This window comes from Pseudomyrmex gracilis, unplaced genomic scaffold (assembly GCF_002006095.1).
Source record: "Pseudomyrmex gracilis isolate BER0280 unplaced genomic scaffold, ASM200609v1 scaffold_52, whole genome shotgun sequence".
Classification (NCBI taxonomy): domain Eukaryota; kingdom Metazoa; phylum Arthropoda; class Insecta; order Hymenoptera; family Formicidae; genus Pseudomyrmex; species Pseudomyrmex gracilis.
Window position 1 is genome coordinate 730,434 of NW_018020636.1, and position 14,516 is coordinate 744,949.

A 14,516-nucleotide genomic window follows, 5' to 3' on the forward strand; every position below is an offset into this window, starting at 1 on the left:
ACCGCACGTCGTGACGTGTCTTAAGAACACACTACCGCGACGGTTATTTATTGGATATCTTTTTTTTTTTTTTTTTTTTTTTTTTATCGCGATTATTCTCGAGAACCTCCCGTTGACCTCGGTAAAATTTCATGGAAACGAGATCCACGGTCGCAAAAGAACGTGCGCCGTATAAAGTTAAAAAAGTTTCGTATGCATGTCTGGCTCCGTTGAAACGGAACGTTCGATGTAATACAATCGTCGTGTTTGCGCTCGGAGTTCACATTCTCGATTCCCGCATACTGTACTCTTCCACGCCGCCCGTCCATCTCTCTACCCGCCGGTGTTCTCTTCGCCGATTCTTTCTCCTCACGCATTCTTCGGCATTCGCACGATAGCGAAAACCGATCGTGGGATTGAGAGCAAAACTTTTTTAACTACTTGGAACGTACGTCGTTTTGATAGGCGATAGAGTGTAGAGGGAACGAGAAATACACCGTGAGAGAGAACGGAAAAGGAAAAGGACGAATACGAAGTAAGCGAAGGCAAGAAAGATTGACCCAACCTCGTGACCCTCATCCCGCAGCGAAGGATAAGCGTATCTCTTGCTCGAGGTAAGAAGGATGAGAAACACGACGTCAAAATGCCTCTTAATCTCATGCCGTTCTCTCTCTCTCTCTCTCTATCTCTCTTCCTCTATGGAAACACACACACAGGAACATCCACAGCTTAACGAAATTATTCCTAAATAAAATTTATACTTTGATTTACTCCCGATTGAGGTTTAAATGTTTTCGCAGAAACTCCAAATCCGCGATTTTCAAGTCGATGGAAATATCGAACAAAAAATTTTTAACGAACGATTTTAAAAGACAAAAAATATATCGAAATTTTTATAATTATATTAAATATCCACACATTGTATTACATTTTTATAATTACATTGTTCCGAATACGTATGTGTAAAATAGAACAATAAAGAAAATTGTATATTTCAGGTGGAATATGTGATCTTCGTACCGCAACCCGATGATGGCGAACTGCTGCTAATTATTACGCGATGTCAAATTAATTTCGATATGCACGCACAATAATATCAATCAGAACGCTATATAATATCAATCAGAATGTGGACAGAATTGGCAGCATATTAATGCAGACGTACTATCAATAAACTAGCTGATTATACTCGGTATAATTATGAGAAAATCCGTCCGTTTCAATCAACAAGAACGTCCACTCGAGTAACGGATCGTGTGTTTTGAAATTTTGTTTTCTAAAAAAAAAAAAAAATCGTTTTCTAAAACGTCAGATCTCTCGTTCTTGTGCACAGATGACATCTCCGTTATCGAGCGCGTTATTGTAACACACTCATTTTCCGAGCCTCTCGCTCGAGCGACGGTCAAGCGGAAGACTGTCAATTCAGTCAATATCGGGCCGTGTAGCAACGACACGCATTACTTAATCTAACAACATGTCCCCACGCGTGAGGGCCTCCATTTAGAACGTTTCACGATGCAGCCGAATTCGCGCATGCGTGGTAAACAGTCTGATAACAGTCTTGCGCGATGTATCTATCGAATATGTCAGACATCCGCGCGAGAATAACACATTTAATTAATGCAAGCGAGAAAACAAAACTTTAGGAACTTTTAGAGAGTGAATAAAAAAGTCAAAAAATAGAGAGAGGGAGAAGTGGAAAAACAACACGTGTCTTTAAAAAACGTGACTAAAGTAAATTCACGTGACAGAGAGAAGAGGAAAACCAACACGTGACGTCACTTCCTTTACCGTGCCTAAAAGATTTATTATTAAATTAAAATTACTTTATCGTTAAATTATTAAAATAAATGTTAATGATCCACCGACATTAACTCGAAATAAAATTTCCGTGCGAGAAAATGTATTCAATGAGATAATATATTTTTTAATTTTATTTATTTAAGTAATTCACTTTAATTAATTAACACAATTTAATTAAGTGAATTACTTGTTACTTATGTAAAGTCTTTTTTCGCATTATTATTTTACACCTACATGATAGTAATTTTTTTACTGCGTGATTTGTTTTCTGATTTTGTGTTTTTAATAAAGAAACTTGGACGCGCGCGCGCGCGCGTGGACGCTGCGCGGAAAAACTGCTTTGGTCGTCTAGAAAGTTGAAACTTTATTATCTCTTTTAGGAGTAAGTATACGTGTGTGGGATAACACCCCACGTCTCGTGGCGCGTTCGTGAGCAGCGAAGGGTCAGTAGCCTCGAGCGTGTTTGCAGCAAGCGACTCCGTGGCCTCGCAAACTGGTTTAGCAAAAGTCAAGATCTAGATCGCGACCTTCTTGCAAGCCGTTCACGACTTTGCGCGAGCTCGCGTCCGCGACGGCATCTTAATACAAAGAACAACCCGTATCCGAGTGTTATTGCGATATTATTGCGGCGTGGAAACAGCTGTGTTTTCCCGTGTCAACACAGAACGTCATTTAATATCAATAAATACTTACGAGACACACCACGCATCTGCCTTGTAAAAGAGGCAAATAATGAAGCAGACTTTTCCATTTGACTCTTACGTTGCATATTAAAGGAAAAAGGAAAGAGAGAGAGAGAAGAAAACACATTATTATAAATAACTCTATAAATACGAAATATACATTAGAATCGTACGCGCTTGGTAAAGATGATTTTTTGTGTTCACGTTTTTCTTCAAAATAATTGAATGTTTGCGGTAAAAATGTACGAAAGATGAAAATTAAACAAAACAACATGAAATTATTATTTTACGATTTTTGTGCTCTGTCATTTCGTGTTCGCTATTTATCATTGATCATTTGGTCACTATGATATCAAATAACGTTCAGTAGACTTGAAGTGAACATATCTTTGTTTCCGTCGTTAGCAATTGCTTCTCACTGTTCGACCAAGATATCGCTACGAAGATCGTCACGAAAACAACTAATTAGCAATATGTTTCTGTCCGAACGGCACATTACCTTTCCGGTTATCAACAGGGATCGTGAACAGAAATTTTTTTTTTCTACGTAAACACCTTCAAGTTTTACAATGCAAGCGCGCGCGCGCGCGTACAATCGATAAGACATTTCGTGTTACGCGACTTATAAAGTTAATCAATCGCGGGTTGAGCACAAATTACAGAAGCGATCGCTCAAGCGCGTCTTGTAAGTGATACAACGCGTTTTATCGCGACAAATGACTCGCGTCGACTGGCGCTTCGAGTGTTAATGGCACATTATGTTTATTAGTACGCCGCGCTAGCGAACGGACGTTTACGACGTCTCGCTCGCGAGCAAGCACTTTTCATCGTGAAATACGACCGCAAAGTGACATTCGCGTTCGACAAACCGTTCTAATTACTCCCGCATTAATTGTAACGCGTTAACGTCAACGGCTCGCCGCACGCGTGACAAACAATACGTCAAGTTGTTGCGACAGGTGAGTTTCGAAGCGCCACGTCATACGTCCTTCACGTCGTGTAGCAACCGCAAAATATTTCCCATCGCGTTACGCGCGATGCGTGTCCCGCGCGCTTTTGACGAACAATCCGCTAGTTGAACGATTAGCGGTCTTACGAGCGTAAAGTAAATATTCCAATAACTGTTGACGTGTGTGACCACCAATGGTCAATGTGTTTTTGCTGGAGAACTAACTATTAAAAATTAAACTTTACGATTTTTTAAGTATTTTTTAGAATAATTTACTGTGAAAAAGTAGTTCCTAAACTCTTTATGTATATAAATAATTGTACAATTATTTTATATCTTCAGTAAAAATCTTTGTTTTTATTTCTTTAATAAATTACTCGTCTTTCAAACTTGTTTCTTTGCTAACAATTATTTCTTCAATGATTGTCCGGTCAACGATACTTGTCCGGTCATTGGAACACTTACCTCCTCATCTTACACGTCATGTCGAGTATAAATCGCGCATTGTCATATGTAATTAATTCTTTTCCGTCCCGTCAAAATGATGATGTAACTTTGTGACAATGTAACTTTTCGCTCGCGGCGAAGTTAAATAACGATTGAATTCTTGTAATTTTAATTCAACGCAGCGGTCGATGTACTACGTACATCCGTTCGCCGAGATGGCGTGTAGCGGGATAATAATCGCGCGCGATCGCGAAAAGAGAGAGAGAGAGCACACGACCCGCTACAATAAAAACCGAGACGCAATTACGAGACGCGTGCGGCGATGAAAACGTATATATTGCAAAACACAAAAGAGCGCGCCGCGTGCGGTTACATCTCTTTTTCTCTCCCTCTCTCTTTCTCAAAAAGTTTGCTCATCTGTGTCTTTCTCTCTTTCTCTCACCCGCGGCAAAGTTACTCGACTACATCTCCATTCGAGGTCGCAAGCTAATTCTTCTGATCTCTTCGCCAAGCGAGATTGCGAGTCGCGCGCTTGTCGCATCTCTCGCCCGCGGTTCTCTCTATCCGCGTGCAACAACGCGAGTTCGCCCACGCGATCCTTTCATTTCCGCCACGCTGATGAGATGGCCCGGCAGCGCGCAGCGGGACGTGAGAGAGAGAGAAAGATAAAGTGAGAGAGGGAAAGAGGAAGAGAGAGAGAGAGAGAGGGAGAGCGCAAGCGATTCCCGGCGGATATAATGCACCGTGACGTTTCTCGGATATCTTCTCCCACTGTTACGCGCGAGCCGCGGGGAAAAGAGAGAGCATACAAGCGAACGTACAAGAAGACGACGCTTGCACACCGCCACAGGGCGCAGTTAAGAAGTTTTCCTCGGAAATTTCTTTTTCTGCGATTTCGCGGGGAGATGGAGGTTGGGTTAGCACCCTTTCCCGTAATCCTACTTAGGAACTCGGATAATGCCGCGGCTATGAATAACGGTGGGATTACGCGGCAAAAGTCGGCGGAATGTCTTCTCTCGCGCGCGCGCGCGCGTCCCCGAAGCCGTCGCGCGGTCTCTCCCGGTGCTCTCGGATATCACTTTTTATGTTTTGTTTGACTTTCCATCGCCGAAATGTAAACCGAGTAAAACACGACGGATTGCTTTACGCATAATTCATAATTATCGCTGCGCTCGTTCATATTGTCGCCAATTTGTGTACCTTTTATTATTCCTCACGCACACGAATTCTACAAAATGTATAATTTAATTCTATATTTATTTATTTATTTTTCGTATTTATGTTTTTTTTCTATATTTGATTTTATATAATTTTTGTTTTTAATGTTTCTCTTGCAAAATTAGCATTCTTCAAATTTAAGTCATTATTCTCCGATTCTCTCTCTTGCGAAATTATTTTACAGTTAAAAAACACAATTTTACACGTACAATTTCACTCGTTTTTATAATTTTTTAATTCACGCTATTTGCATCTCTTTGACATGTGAATAATGTGTGTTTTTGTACGTGCGCTTTTAAATAATCACATTCCAGCTGTTATCTAATTCTACATGCAATTAGTGCCAAGAGCAAAATGCGCATTACGAGTGGCAATTACAGGAAACAAATGTCATTTTGTAATTTATATGCCATTAATATGTAATCGTTCTATCATGGTCGCAATTTTCCTCGTCGTTCGCGCGTGACCGTGCAATAAAATATGAAATAACTAGAATATATCTGGAAAACCACTCGATATAATAATCACACAAGCGTGCGCCCTGTTCAAACAATGTCCTGTTGACGATCGCAATTCGCGACGTGTTGTGTAAATATATTCAGGAAGAGAGAAAAAAATAATTCCGAATATTCGAACATTAATGTGCAATTTAATTTTCACAGTGTCGCATTAAAACGCGGAAATGGAGAAGAGCAAATTTGCCTATAAAACACGGAACCGAATGTGTTGCTCTTGGAAGGTGCACGCGCGCACGTCGATCGTAATTACACAACGTAACGTGGATACATTATCATTTTAAGTAGGCAACGATCATTTATTGTGCACACAAGATAACAAAACACATATATCGATCTCACCTTGTGGCTTAACATTGACGAACTTGGCCTCGCGGTTCACGCGGAGAGTGAATTGGCCTCTCCCCGACCGGACGACCTTGTACCACAAACGACAAAAAATCCGCACCGACGAAGAGAAATCTGTTTATATCTATCTATTCTCTTCTCGAGCAAGCATTACCGAGACGCACGGCGCGCGTTCGTGCCTTCGAGCTACGAGTCACTGCGCTAATGTCCGCCGTGTGTTATCGTAGGGAGCACATCACCGGCATTATCATGGCCGTCCCACGCTCACTAAAAGCGTTTGTGCTCTCGCTTTCGGTGATACCAGTATATAGTCCTGATTAGATTGCAGTTTACATCGACCGACATGGGTCGGGTCTCGTGCAAGCTGGCTCTGCTCGATTAAGAAATCTCCTATTTAAGGATATACAACAGATATAGATTATTTTATTTCTCCGTTGTACACACACACATCGACCGCAACAAAACAAAGATAACAATTGCTGTGTTAGAGCGAGCGTGTGTTAGCGCGGCGAAATCAGTGAGCCAGCAACGATCCGTGAATGATCGAGGAGAACTCGTCTGCTTTCTCCGGGAGAACTTGAGGGAAGGGGGTTTTTATCACCACGACGAGTCAGCGCGTTTGAAGACGTCGCGCGGCGTCGTCTCGAGGGTAAAACGACGCCATTCTTTACATTTAAGAGGATTAGCGGAGTCTGCTTATGACTGCTAAGACGGCCTCTTTTCCGTTTTAGAGTTTACCCCTCTCTCCCCTTCGCCCTTCTCCTCTTCCTTCGCGTAGATCATGTCGCATTAATTTAAACCCCCGACGAGTAAGACGCAAAAATTAATCATTTCTAATTCCTGGAGATCGAACAAATCTAACGCTTGTAATTGCACTCTTTTTCATCCGGTGAAAAAGACACGATCTTCGTTGTAATTTCGACAAAAATTTCACAAAAAGGATTTTTTTTTAAAGCGAGTTTCCGGAAAATGGGATGTTCCGCCGGTGCTTTGCAAGAGTATTATCTCTCGGAGTCTCACGAAATACTTTACCGAGTCTTCTCTCGAACGTCTCTCAAACTTTACGTTTTCTTCCCGGTATCCTTTATGCTAACGAATCGAACAGTCATTAAGCGACATTGGCGAACGGTAACATCAGCGCGGGGTACTTAAAAAGTAATTTGCCGAGCAAATCGTGAGAGGAAAACGGAACGTCGCCGTCTAAAAGCCGCCGTCCACAATGTTAACGTCAAGCGTTAATTGGAAACGCAGATAACCGAGGAGAACGAGAGAAGAGCAGAAGCTTCGAGACGAGACTAGAGAGAGAGAGGAAGAAAGAGAGAGAGAGAGAGAGAGAGAGAGAGAGAGAGAGACCAAAAGAGACTTTTATTTTTCAGCAAGTGAAAATTCGAATACCTTATTTCGAACGTAACGTCTAGTAGACGTCCATAACTCCATGTAACGTCTAATGAACATTTTATTTCGTGTAGAATGTTTCGTGCAGTATAGTGCGCTCTCTCTCTCTCTCTCTCTCTCTCTCTCTCTCACTCTCTCTCTCAATACAAACGTAAATCTCCATAGATCTCCATAGATCTCCTGTAGAGCAATATATTCCTGATTCGGAAGCAAATGTTTCCCCTAAACGTCGTCTATTAGCCGAGTCTATTGACTTATGTCTCCATATCCACGGGAGAGCGATAAATTTATAATCAAAGATGTGATTTCGAATTCCTCCCTCCTCCACCTTCCTTCCCACAACTCCCAATTAATCGCTGTTGCCTTTCCAAATGTTTGTCTTCCGTCGATGAACCGCGGGAAGGAGGGAAGAGAGAGAAATTGAAGCCGCTTCGGGTTAACAGCGTTAAGTTTAATTTCCTCGCGAACAGTATAGCGAGCCGTGGTATCGCAAGAGGGGTAACGTACAGGCCAGGAGGGCGAAGAGCGAGCGTGACGAGTCTATTTTCGTTGCTTTTAATAACACACACTCTCCGCAAAATCTTTTCCGAATTACTCGCGCGCGCGGTAACGCGTCGTCCGTGAAAGGATGCGCGCACGCGAACTTCCGGCCCCGCGGGTCGCTCTAGAAAGATATCGCGAGCGCGATTTTTTTTTCCGCGAAATCCTTTTCCGCCTCCGCGTGCATTGTCTGCGTGTCCACAAAGGAATAAGGATAGGTTAGACGCGAGGTCTAATGACGTGCACGAATATCTTCGTGTGCGTTTCACGTGTGTATTATCGCGCGCGCGAGAGTCGGCACCTGTGAATACACCGTAGCATCTGTGTATATCCGCGGTCGTTTAGACGACGATCCTATTGTCTCGGGACACGCGCACTGAAATTACGCAGACACGTCATCAAAGCACAAGCAACTCGGTCATTGTGCGACTAAGTAATTTAACTAACTCTTGCGGGGGAGGAGAGGTTAAAAATAAAGTGAAAGAATACTTTGATCGGCGCGGGACCGTCATTACGCCAAATGACGGTCGGTGCGTGTAACTGATAAAGCGATACACACACACACACACACACACACATACACACGGATAAAGCGATCGTGATAGAAGACGACGTGGTGGTTAGAGCGCGCGTGTGTTCGCGAAAACTTCAACACGCGTGACGCCCAAGCGGCCTGCAGATTCAATCACGTTGATTAAATTGATATTTTGAAGTTGTACGCAATCAGAAAGATTGAACGAAAGCCCCCGCACTGAGATACACGGTTTTTACTTGGCGCTATTACCGTCGCTGATTGTAAACGTTGTGTATTTTTCCTCGATAAATTTCATCAATCCGCGGCGAAGAGCGATAAGTTAATTCCCGCGCGGAAATTACCCGAGATGTTTTCAGACAAAGTGCCCGGATTCAGATTAGATTGGATCTGAATTTGGATTTTCTCGACGGAAACTGAGCAGAATGTCGAGCTCTGAATTGAGGTGGTAGGGTTTAATGGGCAAACCTTGAGGGCATTCGCATAAGATTCTAAGTAAGAATTCCATTTCCATTTCTCCTTCTATCTATTTTCGAGTTTTCCGAACAGAGTCGCGCGACAGAAATCAAAGGAAATTTTATTTTACTCTCTTTTGTCTTACTCTCTTTTGTTTTAATCCGTCTCGGATTTTTGTTTAGATTCCTCATTTCGAAAAATCTAGTGTTTCTCAAAGCGTTACACTTTTTTGTGTAGAGAGAATTCCGATGTGGATTTTTACACGATTTTCCAATCGCGAAATCCAAGATTCTTTCGGAAATCTGATTAGATTTCAATTAGATTCGAGATACGAATGTCGGATTTGAGCGTTTCGAAAAAGAATCGAACACATCCGGTGCTTCGTCACAAATTCTATAACGCTTGTTGCGTTACATAAATTCATTAAGGAAATGGATTTGTATCTCCGCGAGAGCAAGAAACGCTTGGGGAAAATAATCCATTAAAGACTTTTATTTAAAAAAAAAAAAAAAAAAAAAAAAACTCGAAACACAAACGCGCCGTTAATTAAACAAAGTGCGTGAACAACTGTTCGTCGAATTTTATAAACCAAACGAATGTCTAGCGCTGTACTATACTACTGCACCGTAAAACGTGTGCAAATGTTTCCTTTGGCTGACCGCTTCGTGCAACAATAAATGTTGCACGAGGAAAGAGAAAAAAGTGGAATATTAAATAACAAGATAAACGTCACCGAACCACGAAAGCTGTTATATGCGGCTAAGTAATTTAACCAACTTAGAATACGAATGAACTGAGGAACACTAGTTCTCTCTCTCTCTCTCTCTCTCTCTTTCTGTTCACCTGGTAACTCGCAACACGATATGCTCTGTTTATTCGAAACGCTGTGACAACAAACGAATTGTTTGTACAATAAATAATAGTGCATATATATAAAATATCGCGTATGTATGTCTTATTAAAATATACAATATATATATACAATTATATTTATTTAAATATAATTGTATATACGTATTAGGTGTGTAGAAGATGCTTTTCCAAAAATGTTAACACTTGTATAAAAGTAATAATAAATAAATAAAGTAAATAAAATAAATGTATAAATGTAAAAATACAAAATATAAATATATGAATATTTATATATTTTATATATAGAAATTTATTTGAGAACTGTGTGTGTTGGTATGTTTTCGTATGCTCATTCGTATTTTAAAACTTCCTCTCTTGATTTAATACCAAGACAGAATACTCGTCTCGTAGCTTGACTGCAGGAGTTGCGCGAACATGGAGATTAACATTTTATACATGTGTTAACATTTTATATTCAAGCTTGCATTAAAAAGTAAACATTATATTCTAAATATTATAATCACCTATGTTTAAACTCCAACACTCGGTGAGACGGTGTCTTACTTTGTTTTAATTATACATACACGCGCGCGCCGCGATCGTTACGTACGCGAGATAATATTAAACTGGAAAAACACGAAAATCGAGAAAATCGATAGCGCGGGAATATTGCAAAATCTCAACGATGTGTTTCCGTAAAACATTTCAAGAGACAAGTAAATTGACGTGACGAGTTTGATAATAATACGCGTTCTCGAAAGAGAATTCTTCCGTCAAAAGTGAAAACCGTCTCTGCGGTCGTGAGAGCCGGCTCGTTACCGAGTTTCCGATCTCGCGAGACGATTGACTTCCGTTTCACGATTCTACCGCAGCTCTTGTATCTCAGGATAATTTCTCACGGGCCGCCGCGATTGGCCGCGAAAGTTTCCGCAGTGCGACAAATGCGATGACACCTTTGCGCCGGTATCGACACTCTCGAGAGCGCGCACGTCGCGTCGCTTCTCCTCGTGTAGCTTACAAGTGCAAGTGGACAATGCGTGGCCAGCCACACACATCCGCACACAACACACATGCGCGCACACATATATACAGACACGCGCACAGACATGCACACACAAAATGCACACCGCGTCGTCGCCAGGGACACAGCAACTGAGATCGCAAAACGGAAGGGCGTGGTGAAACGAAACTTTGAATGTAATCCCGCTAGATCGTTTCGAACAATGAATAATTGTAGCCGAGATAAAGGCGGGATGACGGTAACGGCGGACGATATATGAGCGTCGTCGTTGTTAACGGTTTCGCGATAACGCTGAGATGATGGTAGGGAACTCGCCGCGGCAACGGTTTTCGTTTGCCCGGAAAAGCTACATAATTCGAGTTGAAGCCCGCGGTGTTAGCATAAAATCGATAACAAACGCGAATAATCTTATTTTCTCTCTTCTCCTTTCTCTGACCATCAGCGCGGAAAGAGAGAAAGAGAGAGAGAGAAAGAGAAAAAGAGACAGAGAAAAAAGCGAGAATCTCATTCTCGGAAAAATACGCGTTCGGAAATGCGCTAAGAGAAAATCCATCCATTAAGATCTTCGCAAGCAATCTTCAACACAACGCTTCCGTGACTCGGCGTCCCGCCGTAAGCTCGAGCTTCTGGACTGTTACAGGTTTCGTTGAAGGAAACAGTAGTAATAATCCACGCTCGAACGGACAATGGCGTCATGGGAAATGCAGCTGCATCGGTTTTGTAAGACAATAACTCCCCGCAAAATAGAAGTGCCTCCCTCTCTTTTATCATTGCAAAAAAAGAGAAATCTTCCTTTTTTAAAAGGAGAATTGTCGTTATAGAAAATTCGACGTAAACACAAAAATCACAAAAATTCTCGAAACACTTCTTCGAATTGTTCGCGACATCGGCGGCGATGCTCTTTTGTGTTTTTATAGCATCGCTGAAGCTTTATCGGCAAACTATCATCACATCAAAAGAGCAATGTGAATAATAGATGTTGAAATTAGAGTGTCCTTAAAAAAGACGAAAAGTTGTGCCTCTCTAAAAGTAAACCTCGGTGTCGCGCAATGAATAATTACGCACGTCAGAAAGGACACACGTTGTGTCACTGACGAACAAGCCAATGCTTGGTTTCGCATGGTTTATAGATGCAAGCTGTGAAAGAGAGAGAGAGAGAGAGAGAGAGAGAGAGAGAGAGAGAGAAAGAGAGAGAGAACAGCGAGGAAAGAATAGTGAAAGAGGACGAAGAAGAGAAATGTCAGGGATTATACGCGAACAAAAATTCAAACGTCTCTCCCGTCAACTGCACAAATCCTTCCGAGCTTCTTTGAATAACAGATAATATCGTCAGGGAAAAGGATAAAACGCGAAGAAACCCACACGGTCGCGAACGGTGAAAACGCTGCGCGATATATCAGCACCGGACTTATCTGCATAAACAATTACACTCGTGCAGCAGCTTTCGTACGTGTGTTTGCGGATTTTTAAGCGAACACTTCTGTAAATCAGTGTTTTCTCTAATCAGTTTTTTTCTTATAATCTATTTTTCCGATGACATATGTTTTTGCAACAAAATAAAGCTCGTGATATTTGAAACCGTGTTCACTTACCCGTATTCTTTTTTTTTTTAACAACTTTTAGTTTTCCTCTTCAAGACAACACCGTCTCAATAACCGGACCAATGACCGAACGTTTATCGAAGAAATAATTATTAGACATGTGAATATTAAATTTTCTAGATTTTAAGTATTTTTTAAATATTTTTTTATAAAGTTTATATTTCTTTATATAAATACTTTGTTATATTTTTTGAATGTCCGGTCACATTGGAACGTCTTACGTGTATCCTTTATCTCTACATGTTTATGTTAACTTAAATATTTACATCATCTTACGTATATTTTCACATGCGCTTCTTAACTTTGCCGTAACGGTGGAAGACGACATTATCAAAATCAATAAGTTGATTTTGTCATATCTTCGCGTTACCTGTTGATAGCAGTTTTGATGTGGCTAAAGACGACGTCGTAAATCATCTGTGACAGTATCAGGGAAAGAGCTAAGACGAGCGAGGATAGTTATGGCCGTCTAAAGTCCTAAGCAGAACGTCAATGAACGACGGCGGGAAGAACGGTGGTAATGTCGTCTTCGTCTTCGTCTTCGTCGTCGTCGACGTCGTTGTCCTAGAAGACGGTCGTAGAAACGAGGATAAAATCCCGTCGCTGATGGCTTAATAGCCTCAAACGTTTTGTAACGCCAACCTCCCCGCAACTCCGGAGATCTGCACGTAACGTGCCCGCGAGCAAACCTTTCGGGGAGAGAAATGTTTTTGCGCTACGTGCACACAGCACGTCGCCTTCTAGACGACAAAGATCGCGTTTATCGCGTTGCAAACACACACATTCATACATACACGCGCTCGATCTCACTCGCTCATGCACGCACGGCACGTAAACACGTCAATGTGTACAGAGAAAATATTTTTCCGCTGGACAGTTTGTGTTCGACAGCGATAGAGCACAATCGGAAAAGTCGAGGCGTTATATTTGACGCATTTTTGCTGCGATTGTCAACTACTGACCGGCTTATGGCTCGGAGAGTCGACGTGTACGAGAGGAGAAGAGCCGAGTGTTTTTTGTTATTTTTTTTTTTTTTTGCGCCGATCGGACAGAGTAATCCAGCGACGAAAATATAATCAAAATATAGCGGTTGTTAAGAGAGATTATTACTTGCCACTTTTTGTACATATTACAGAATTTTATGTAAACACATAAAATATTGCGCGATAAAAAAAAACCTCAAGCTCGATGATTTAATACGCGCACGTTGCGTTAAAATCCGCAGTAATATCTTCATGTCAGAAACGATTTATCGATCACATCGGTGGTTTATATTTTGTTTTTTTTTTTTTTTTTGTTTTTGTTTATTCCGTTACGTACGTTATTAAAAGTATTTTATTACACGACACGTCGAGCGCGATTAAAAATACAATCGGTCGCGGTGAAGTCAAGAAAACGCGGGGTGTTTCCTGAGCCGCGCGAGGGAAATCGATTTTATTGTATTTTTCACGCTTGTATTTTTCGTCCGAGAAAATCAATTTAGTTGTAACAACCTCGTTTGTTTTCTTGCCGCACACATGCGCGAGCGCATCGGTTTCTCGTTAAAATAAATCGAACCGTCTGTGAGGGAAAAACTACGCACAGCTTCTCCCACGGGGGGATAGAAAGAGAGTAGCCCGCATCGCGCCCGTACGTCCGACGGAATAAAGAACGCCTTCCGCGTAATCCTTCGGGGCACAAAGGAGCACGGGCGGACGTTGAGTAAACGCCACGGGTCAAAACTAACGAACGAAACGTCTTCTCTCTCTCTCTCTCTCTCTTTTTCTTTCTCTTTCTCTCTCTACCTTTTCGCGCGACAGTGTAAATTCGGTATTGTACGGAACCTTCCTGAGAAAGTGCCCGACGAAAGTTTCTTCCCCGGAAACCGCGGAGCGCTCTATTTCCACTCTATTTTCCCGTGCTATATAAGAAGGCCTATATCCAACCCGATCACCGTCGTCCTCCTTTACCGCCGCCCTCACGTTTTATCGCTTCCTTTCTGCCGCGACCCGCGCTTTTTCCTTTTTGTTCCATCCGCTCTCTCTCTCTCTCTCTCTCTCACTCTTTCTCTTTCTTTTTACCTCTCTTCGTTTGGCAGCTCTATCGAGGCGGCTTGATCGCCGTCGCATACCGGAAAGGCCGCTTTTGTACGCGCGTCACCAGTAACACGCCGGCTAACTCCATCGATTAAAGTAAGC

At 41.9% G+C, this 14,516-nt stretch overlaps 1 protein-coding gene across 7 annotated transcripts in view; it reads right to left on the minus strand.

Annotated features, from left to right (window-relative positions):
* LOC109853667 (putative polypeptide N-acetylgalactosaminyltransferase 9) overlaps positions 1-14,516 on the minus strand; it is a 212,713-nt gene that overhangs the window by 106,751 nt on the left and 91,446 nt on the right. For 2 of the 7 annotated variants that reach the window (XM_020425989.1, XM_020425986.1), the window contains exon 1: positions 5,937-6,099. The exons of the other annotated variants lie outside the window; for them this stretch is intronic. The gene's annotated coding sequence lies outside the window, so the exon portion shown is untranslated. Of the gene's footprint in view, positions 1-5,936; positions 6,100-14,516 lie in introns of those variants that run through there. 7 annotated transcript variants of the gene reach the window in all.